At 39.4% G+C, this 9690-nt stretch overlaps 2 long non-coding RNA genes across 2 annotated transcripts; one reads left to right on the top strand and one right to left on the bottom strand.

Annotated features, from left to right (window-relative positions):
• Positions 1–210: 210 nt before the first annotated feature.
• LOC145436002 (uncharacterized) lies at positions 211–2636 on the bottom strand. The gene is made up of 3 exons (XR_013914127.1): positions 1903–2636; positions 1670–1828; positions 211–496 (listed from the first exon to the last, which is right to left on the bottom strand). It is a non-coding gene; the product is annotated as an uncharacterized LOC145436002 (long non-coding RNA).
• Positions 2637–4366: 1730 nt separating this feature from the next.
• LOC145436001 (uncharacterized) lies at positions 4367–7147 on the top strand. The gene is made up of 2 exons (XR_013914126.1): positions 4367–5646; positions 5994–7147. It is a non-coding gene; the product is annotated as an uncharacterized LOC145436001 (long non-coding RNA).
• Positions 7148–9690: the final 2543 nt, after the last annotated feature.

Below are 9690 nucleotides of genomic sequence, written 5' to 3'. Positions count from 1 at the left end.
CGGGGGGGCGATGACGCGTCAAAACGGCTGACATTTTTTATTTTTTTTTTAGTCAACCCACGGAAATTTAGTTACAAAAGTGTGTCAAATTAGACATCGAGCCGAAAATTTGACCCTTTTTTTTAGTCAACCCGCCGGTGATTACAGGTTTGTATGCCCAATTTTCGGTACACAAAATTTGGGGGGCGATGATCGGTATTGACCTTGAAAAGGGGGCGATAGGTCAAAAAGGTTGGGAACCACTGATCTAGATGAAACAATTCTGTGTTTCAAAATGAGTCCAATCTGAAATGCAGTCACACTTGATGCCACAATCGACTTGGTGTGTGTCTCGTTTTATTCCACTCCAGTTTTGTTGCTTGATGGTGTGTAATGTATTGAAATTGTTGAAAACAATATATTCAATAATGAGTCGAATAGTTGAAATTGGTAGCGGTGATACGTTGTACGAGTCGGACGAGTACGCCTTGATAGGTGCCTGCACAGCAGTATTGCTCTGTAAAATAAACATATTATATATTTTGTGCAGGCTTGATGGATATCTTTTATGAAGCTGCAGAAAAAGGAAGTCGATGGATAAAACGCAAGAAAATCAAATTTCTGGAAGAAGTATAGAAGCACAAAACAGTAAACTCGTCCAGGAAAATTACAAATTGGCGGACAATTATTGCTAGTGAAGTTCAGTTCTCAGAGGAGCATCATAATGTCAAAAGATGCGGAGAAGCTGAAATTTTATGCTAGACTACATTAAATTCTTTCTGAATTGCCCGACTTATCCTACTGACGTCAAATTTATAGTATTGCTGTAAGCATAGTATTTAACCATTGGGTCAGCCATATGTAACTGCTTCATTAAATCGCGATTTGGCCATGTAGATATGTGGTTCTTAAAAATGCACCATTTGCATTCATTCATGATTTCTCAAATCTAGAATGATTATTGACTCTCAATAAATCACATACAACTTTGAAAGGATTGATGGATTGTGGTACACTTACTTTTGTGCAGGAACTATTTACAGGGAGCATTTAAGATCGAAATATTAGTTAAATATGTGGATTCGACAAGAAATGTAAGAAAATGATGGAGTTCAGCTATGGTGAGCCAGGCAATGCTATCATGGCAGAAAAGGGATTCACCATTGAGTCTGAAATCAAGAAATTGAATCTAGATTTAAATATTCCTGCACGTGATTTACACACCTTCAAATGCCTGAGCCAGACTGTTCCACAACAAGAAAGATGGCGAGAGAACGTATTCATATTGAACAGCTGATCGGAAGAATCAAGGAGTATAAAATTTTGTCTGGTGTCATACTATGCAGCATTGTGTATCACAACTAACCAAATATATATGGACTAATTGCATACTCTAATTCAAGATTGAAAATTAAAAATGAATGACGCAACATATTCGGCAATTGTGCAAATTCAGTTCCATTGTCAATATCGTAATGCCTAATAGCATGCTACGGATCGTAATTGCGCGGTGCCATGGTCAGTCTGTACCAACAGTGCATGTCTAGATATTCCAGTGGTGTGCATTATTGAAGCTCATTTAGATGCCCAATTCGTTGAATGAACAATTCTCCAGATGAAAATGTTCTAGGATTATTTGTGTTTGATGGAATGTTATAAAACTGAAGACACCAGATACACCAAAATCTACCTTCAGGCAGGAGTTGATCGGTTGCGAGTACGGTGGAGAGATTGCTTGTCAATCATGATGGAGCTCACTGATGCTGATGCAAATCACAATGTAGTCCTTTTAGCTTCAGGTGCTGGATTGTCTTAATCAATGCATATGCATGAGAGCATATATCAGAACCTAATATGAAAATAAATCATGGTTAAAATATCTATTGAAGGAGTCTGTGAAAAAATGTCTTTTTCCTTACTTACCCTGTCTTACAAGTGCAAGACGAATCAATAATGGATTTTCCGAGAACGTGTATTTCCATTGAGTGTGTTATCTCACTTTTCCGCAAGTTGCCATAACATTGGCTGTTCACTAGAATATTGCTTCTAAAAAGAGTGGATTGTCTCCTCAATCTTTATCCCTAAATCGTGTGCATAGCGCTCCATGAAATACTTCGTAGCTTTCTCCGCGGTGTTAGAAGAAGATGCTGTTCCACTCAAATCCATAAATTCGATAGAATCTCCATAGCTTTCAAGTTTCATAATCAATACACAAAAATTGTGATGTGTGGCAGCAGCTATATTTTATAGTATATATATTTCTGAACATGAGATATGCTTGAAAATTTTTCTCGAGACCTGGAGCCTATGAAATCGTCAAAATATGCATTACCACAATCCTATAGTATAGTATACAACAATCGTCGCTTAATAAGAAAAGTTGTCAAAAACCCGTGCATTTGGACACAGCACGCTGGTGCGTACTTGCCACCATTCATGTTCATCCTAGATTAAAAGCTGCAACCACATACTAGCTCTACGCTATTACTATTCATTAAGGCCAGTCATCCCCAATTCAACGTAATCTTGCTTAAAACCTTCATTTTTCAACCTTTTTCCATAAGAGCTCATAGTAAGCTTGCCCGGGCTTGTTCTTTGTTTACATCCTGCTGCAACCTGATTGGTTCGTGTCAAAGGTCACGTAAGTGTCTATTAGGCTATACCCGTCCGTAAATAGCGAATCTGCTCGTGTTTGTACAAAGGGTTGTGTGTCGGAGGTAATTGCACATGACATTATTTGAATTCAATTTTAAACAAATCTCTTCGGTAAAACGATGGGTCTCACCTTCTTATAGACTACCAATGGTTGAAAATGGGTGAAATAGCTGACTGTTACCCTTTTATGTTAACAGAAACCTTAAGAATAGAGAACATATGGCGGCAATTGATGCATCGAGATCTGACTATTTCAATCTGGATGAACTCTCTCGGATAATTCTGCGAGAAATATTGAAATATATACCATTGAAGCAACGTATACAGCAAGTGCAGTTTGTATGTAAAATGTTTTACCACTTGTGTGGTGAAAGGATTGGATGTAAGATTGGATTTCACGAATTGCATCTTTATGCCAGAAGACTTATGCGAAAGAACGATGACAAAATCTAGAAATGTCGTTAAGAAACTGTGTTTTCCAAACTGCACTTGGTTTTCAAGGTCATTATTCACAAATCTACCGACACTAAGTGCTCTTTGACACTGGACTTGACAGGTGTCCTCCTCAGTGACAGACAGTTGTTTTCTCTATTACAAAGAACAGCACGCCTTGAAAACCTGAGCTTGTTAATGTCAGGGAATACGTTGTTGGATTTCGTTACCAATGTCAAAGCTCAGATACTGCAACTAAAAATTCTTCACGTCGATTTTGTGAATCCAGGCGGCGTGGCAACGATCGAGAAAGCATAATGTGTCGACCAGTTTTTCAAGCTGTGCTGTCATAACGAATCGCACCCAGTATCAATTCGGAACGTCAGGGATCATTCATATGTAAGCACACCATCACTGCATAGCCTTTTTGAAGCAACCAAGTAATAAGTATACAATATATCCAGACGACATGATATCCGGCGGACGGAATACAGGGTATTATGATAAAATTGTGAATATCCTGGCAAACTATGGATTTCATAGCCTTCAAAAGGAAAAATGCAACAAAAATAAATTGGGCAGAATTATAGTCCTATCTCTTCCTGTTGGAGCTTGGCAGACGAGTCATGTGACGCATTGCACCTGTGATAGGGCGTCTTTCCCCTTCTCGCTCCCATCGCTTCAATGTCTCTGTATGTCTCCGTACGTGGAACATAATGGTTTGGAGTGTCTCACGGACACGGTAAATGGAATACTTTTAGAATGCGAGATGCCGAAATTGACCCATCTAGACCTTGGGAGATTTCTTAATATTAGATCTGAAGCCCTTGCAAAATTATTCCAAAGGCTGGGTTCATTTACGAGTGTAGTGGAGCTCAATCTACTAGGCTATTCGTTAGACCTATTCAAGCTCTTGCATGCAACGAAAACCTTGAAACAGTTACGCGGTTTGGCTATTTGCATTAATAAATCGATACAAAATCGATCTTATTCGGACCCAACGCCCTTTCTCTTTGGATCAGTCTCATCTAGGCTTCCACGTGGCAGAACCACATTTTTCGGCGAATTGGTGTCTGCTCTTCCACATATGACGAAATTAGAATTGGAAAGTTTTATCTATGGATCCCCATTTCATCGATTGTGTTCCTTTTATTCTCTAATTCATATCAACACCAAGGATCTAGTCTATATTGCACAGCTGCCAGCACTGGAGCACCTGGCTATACGTGGAATTCGGTTCATAGGTCTTGAACAAATGGAAAATATATTTCTCAATCTGCACAAGTTAAGATCGTTAGTGCTTGTAGCAGGGATATATAGAACTCCGGGATGGCTGACTGCGTCAATTGCGTCATCGCGGTATTACCTAAGTGGGTCCAGATTCGCGCATTCAGTTTTGATGCACGTTCCGGTCACCCGCTTCATCTGTGTGTAATTTTAAGTTTTTGAGAGCGGTAGAGGCATATAATATCCATGTTTATGTTATTATATAAAGCTAGAGGTTAACTAGGTTATGAGATGTTCAGGTAGGCTGAAACTTTGCGGTATTAGCCCTATTCCTTCAGCAGCAATTTACCGGTATACCGGTACGGTCATTTACTCGCCTTCGGAATATCTCTGCTTCTGTAGTATCTTATGTAACATATTTTACTGCGCTGATAATCGTGAGAAGATAACAAAATGTAGAATAATTTCCAACGTTAACATTGATATCCGCAGTATGATTTTGATTACGCCTTGCGGTATGTTTTTCATTTAGTATGTTTTTCATTTAGCGGTATGTTATGCGAATGTATGTCACCATCCAAGGCTGTACAGTGTACATTGTACAAGTACAAGTGTACATTTACACTGTGCCGTGTCAACTATGAAGGCGACCGTTAGGAGGGACTTCGTCAGTTAAGATCTTGTACTATAGATTAATATGTGAATATGCAGGTAGTGCTGGTATTGCAGGCTTACCGGTATTCCAGATCATTGCTGGATTGTTCCTAGTAAGAATTGGAGCCACTGAGTACACCACCGGTGAGCAAGATTCAAGAGGCATTTCAATTAAGGATAACCAAACATTTGAATCTAATACAAACACAATACAACACGTCAAGGTCGTTGCAGTTGTAAGTGTCCATAACAACTGTTGAATCCAATCTCTTGTTACAGATACTATTCATCAGTTACATGTCTGTATTCATCAGTTACATGTCTGGTAAAACAAGGCAGGCATATGTTTGTTAATGAACGGCACCTCAATGCTATAGTACTGGAATTATACTTCAACAGAAGTGCACTGTTGTGAACTGCCAATGGCTGACTCCCAGTATATGGCCACAGCATTTGTTGACCATTTGCTCTTACTGAAGCCATGAAGATGCCCACTCCCTTGAATGGATAAGCCAACACAATCGTCAGGACACGATACGACCCTGAGATACGGCCTGTCTTTTCCATATAAACACTTATAGCCTATAGGCTATAGTCCTGTACGATGGAGGAAGAGAAAACTCTGAAGATTGCTTTCAATTTGCAAGGTTTAGTCAAATCGTCGCAATAACGCATGGACCTCTCCTCAGTCGGCCCAAGGTAAGTTTGGCTGATTCTAGTGATACACTATTAAATGAGCGATTTACATTAATCCTGATGTGGTTAAAGTAGTCGGCATTGCTACTCAAGTAACAGTCGTATTCCCGGGCGTACTGGTATTTAAACTTCCTCAAGTAGCTGTAGAAAGTGAAATGCCTGCAAGGTACTTAAGTTACGAGATGGCTGCTTCAAAATTACAAGATGTATCTTCTAAAATAGGCAACACCTACTTGAGTACTGCAATGAAGTAGAAGTTCTTCATTACTGACCAACTCTGCATACATCTATATATATTCTTAATGTTAATTTGTGTCTCTAAATACATCATTTGTTCATTTTTGTTGCAGATTCCGGAAAAACAAACGCGATGTTCCAGCATTTGCATCACGTCAACAGTGGATATCCTGATATATTATACTGGGCACATTCCATTGAAATCTTGGCAAAGATGGCCACGATCTGAATATTTGGATCTCGTGCCTCCTCACCGATATGATTTTTGACATGGAATCATCTATCGCTCTATCGGAAAATCTGCAAGACAATGATACTGAATATTTCTTAACTGATAAATGGCATGAAATGCTTCAGGAGGCCCATTCGTGATGTACCGTTAAGCCATGGTGGTAATTTCGTCACTGCGGTCATGAAACTATTTCTCGGTGAACAAAATATCAGCTGAATTCAACAACTGGGTCTACCGAATGCTTCTTAAATTGATAATGATGTGTACCAAACTGCTACCCTGGCTACATTTGAACCTGAAGAGAAGTATCAATGGTGTGTTGATTTCTTGATCAACTTTCATTGAGTGACATAGAAGCTGACAATGCTGCTATCACAATTTTGAGTCCTTTCAGGCCGTGCTATCTTTTCGTTATTGGAAATGCTCCATGGTAGGGGTGCATTTAAAACAAACGGTGTTTGAAACACTATGTTTAAAACATGCTTTAAACAAAGGCCTTTTGAAAAAAATTCTTTTTAAGTTGTAAAATTATGCCATAATTGTGTAAATACTTTCCAAAATATGTGTCGTATGAGCCTACGGACGATTACCACCCGATATAGCCGACTAATATCGATATGGGATGGCTGGAACCCTCAAAATAGTCGATTCAACAGAAATAGCACAGATATTTCGTCAAAGGAGCTATATTTACACTATATTTTCAATTGTCAATGTCAATCCAATATGACGTCACTATTGAATATTCTTGACGTCATGGCTTAAAAAAAGTATGTTTTATACAAAGGCCTGGTTTGGAACATGTTTGTTTTAAATGCAACCCTATACTCCATGGTAATTGTCGATTAACGCGAATTGAAACGGTTAATTTAATCAATCCTATTACCCCCCCCCCCTTCTCAGCTGCAAGGTTTCCGACAATGGCTTGTAAATAGGTAGAAGACGCTGATATTATTCGTTATTCACCCTGTTATTTATAGCCTGATGCAGATTATATGATGTGTAGAAATTAAACACATTCATGATTTACTGAAATTCAGAGTTGTCATTGTTTACTTGGTTGGCTATACAGCAGTGTCATACTTTACTAGGTTGTCTATACAGCAGTAAGGTTGTGATAAGGGAAGAATACTCACTTACTATTCCGCAAAAGGTTGAGGATCGTTATTCTAGAAACAGCTGTATCGCTAGCTTGCAGAAAAGTGGATATTTCGAGGCAGATTGCAGGTGACTTTCTGGACCTACTTAGGTAAAGGCCAAAAAGAAGTCAGCCATCCCGGAGTTCTATATATCCCTGGCTTGTAGATGTAGGTTGCCGTCGTGATTGTCAATATACAGGATTTACCGAGTGTTTACAGTTGATGCCGCACATCAGTCATCTCCAACTGCACCATGATCAATTGCAATTCTCACAAATCTATTCCAGCTTGTCCAAGTGCAAGCAATTGCGGTGGATGTTTATCGAAGGCAAGTTTCCGGGCACGGTCGCTGTTCCCCAAATCATTCATGTGCTAGACACACTTTTCAACAATTGCAATAGACTCCATGTACTTCGAATTCCCTATTTATGGGTGGAACAACTTCCTGTTCGCTTGGCAGTATCGGATTATGTGGAGCGAATGCGATTAAGCGGGCGAAATATTCTCATATCGTGGTACGATTGCAATCAAGCTAGAGAAGATGTCGACGTTTGGTACTATCGGTGTTCTAAGGAGTCTCAGGTTGCTACCTGCAGTCCATTTGAGTTTTTTGTGGGATCATGATATTGTGAATTAATCGCTGTGTAACACTATAGTGTATTTGTACTTGAGTAGGTATTTGGTGTGGATAGCGATGCCGCAATCGGCGCACATCCACACTTTGCACAGTAGGGTTGTTCAAACATAACTTTTTTCCGGTCCCGGTCATTCACTGACTAAATTGCCAGGTCACCTTAAGAAACGCTGCACACCAAATGTGGTTCAGTTCTAACAAGTAGGCTATAAGCCATCGCAGAAAAATTGTTTTTAAAAAATAAAATTTTTCTGTCAACCCCATGAAATTTGTGCGCTGTCTTCAAAAACGACGTAAGACAAATTTGACTCGATTCCAACCAGTAAACGCTGAGTTATTTGAGTTTTTCGTTGGTAATTCTCGAATTATCCTTGATTGGTGAATAATCCGCAAATTATCAACGAAAAACTCAAATAACTCGGTTTTTACTAGTCGGAATTGAGTCAAATTTGTTTTGCATCGTTTTTGAAGACAGCGCAACAATTTCATGGGGTTGACAGGAAAATTTGAATTTTTTTTTTTTAAATTTACGGATAAATAAAAAATTTTAATTGGCTCTGCGACGGCTTATACTTGTTAGAATTGAACCAAATTTTGTGTGCTGTGTTTTTTAGGGTTGCCTGACAATTTAATCAGAGAATGGCTGGAATCAATAAAAAAGTTATTTTTGAAGAGCCCTAATTTACAGCCCAAGATGACTCTGCTGATCAATTGTTATATTCGTATCATTCAATGTGTTTTCCATGGCGTATTCTGATGGTGTTTTAACATGTATTAAATGGTATCATATATAGCAGCTACTCTCTGTATTACTGCCAACGCTACGGAGCGGAAGTAATGAATCAAAATATGGCATTTTGGATGTCGGAGATGTATATTCGCCTTCTTCAACATGTCAGAGCAAGGCGAGCGCCGGATTCAGCGAGCTAGTTTCAATTTGAATGTTACGAGGCTGGGTTCGAGACATGGATTTTAATCGAAGGAGAGAGAGAGAGATACGGTATTCTTCTGAGATCTTCGAGTTCTGATCCATAAGCCAGCAATATGTACGTGCACTCGTGCAGTCGTGCACGTAAATCTACTGTACATTGTACATATAGAATACATGTTTGTTTTAAATGCAACCTTACGTACAATCCAATTTTTCTACTTAATCATGGAGCTTCGTTGGGGTGCAATATGCGCTTCAAACCTCGGCGTTCTGGCTATATATATATAACTTTAAATGTGTGCTCATGTCATAACTTGCGCTCGTTAAGTGTCACTGAATAATTAGTCTTTTGGTAGTTTGATTGATTGTCTGGTTAGTTGGAAAACTCAATGGTGGTGACTATTTTTGATTGAATCACCATGTACGACTTCGGTGCGCATTGAGAGCAATAAATTAACGGATTTTACGAAACAGTTTCCTATTATCCATAGTGCCCCCTTCTTCTCCCAGCGCTCGCTAATCGCCCAATTAGTAACTAGCGCCCCCTTCGGAGTCGTAAACGCCCCCAGGGAGCGCTAGCGTCGACTTTTGGAAGGTTACCTACTATAGGGTTACAATATTTTTGTGAAGCAAATTCCGGACACTCTTTAGCGCCCACTAGCGGATTATAAAATGAGGTGTAACACATTGTCCGTCAATATGACGTCACCATATCAAAGCATTGCGCATCGACTGTATACACTATACAGGAATGGAGTGGAACATTGGTCATGAATTGGGCCATCTGTAATGTGAGCTTTGGTGATTGCTACTTGCGTAGGGTCTGCAATAGATTCCTCCACGGGCAGGATGAAATCATCTGGCGGGCCGTGTC

The sequence above is a fragment of the Botryllus schlosseri genome, chromosome 3 (genome assembly GCF_051294905.1).
Source record: "Botryllus schlosseri isolate E-star chromosome 3, Bs_hap1, whole genome shotgun sequence".
Taxonomy (NCBI): domain Eukaryota; kingdom Metazoa; phylum Chordata; class Ascidiacea; order Stolidobranchia; family Styelidae; genus Botryllus; species Botryllus schlosseri.
The sequence above is the reverse complement of the archived record's forward strand: the minus strand, read 5'-3'. Positions and strand labels throughout refer to the sequence as shown.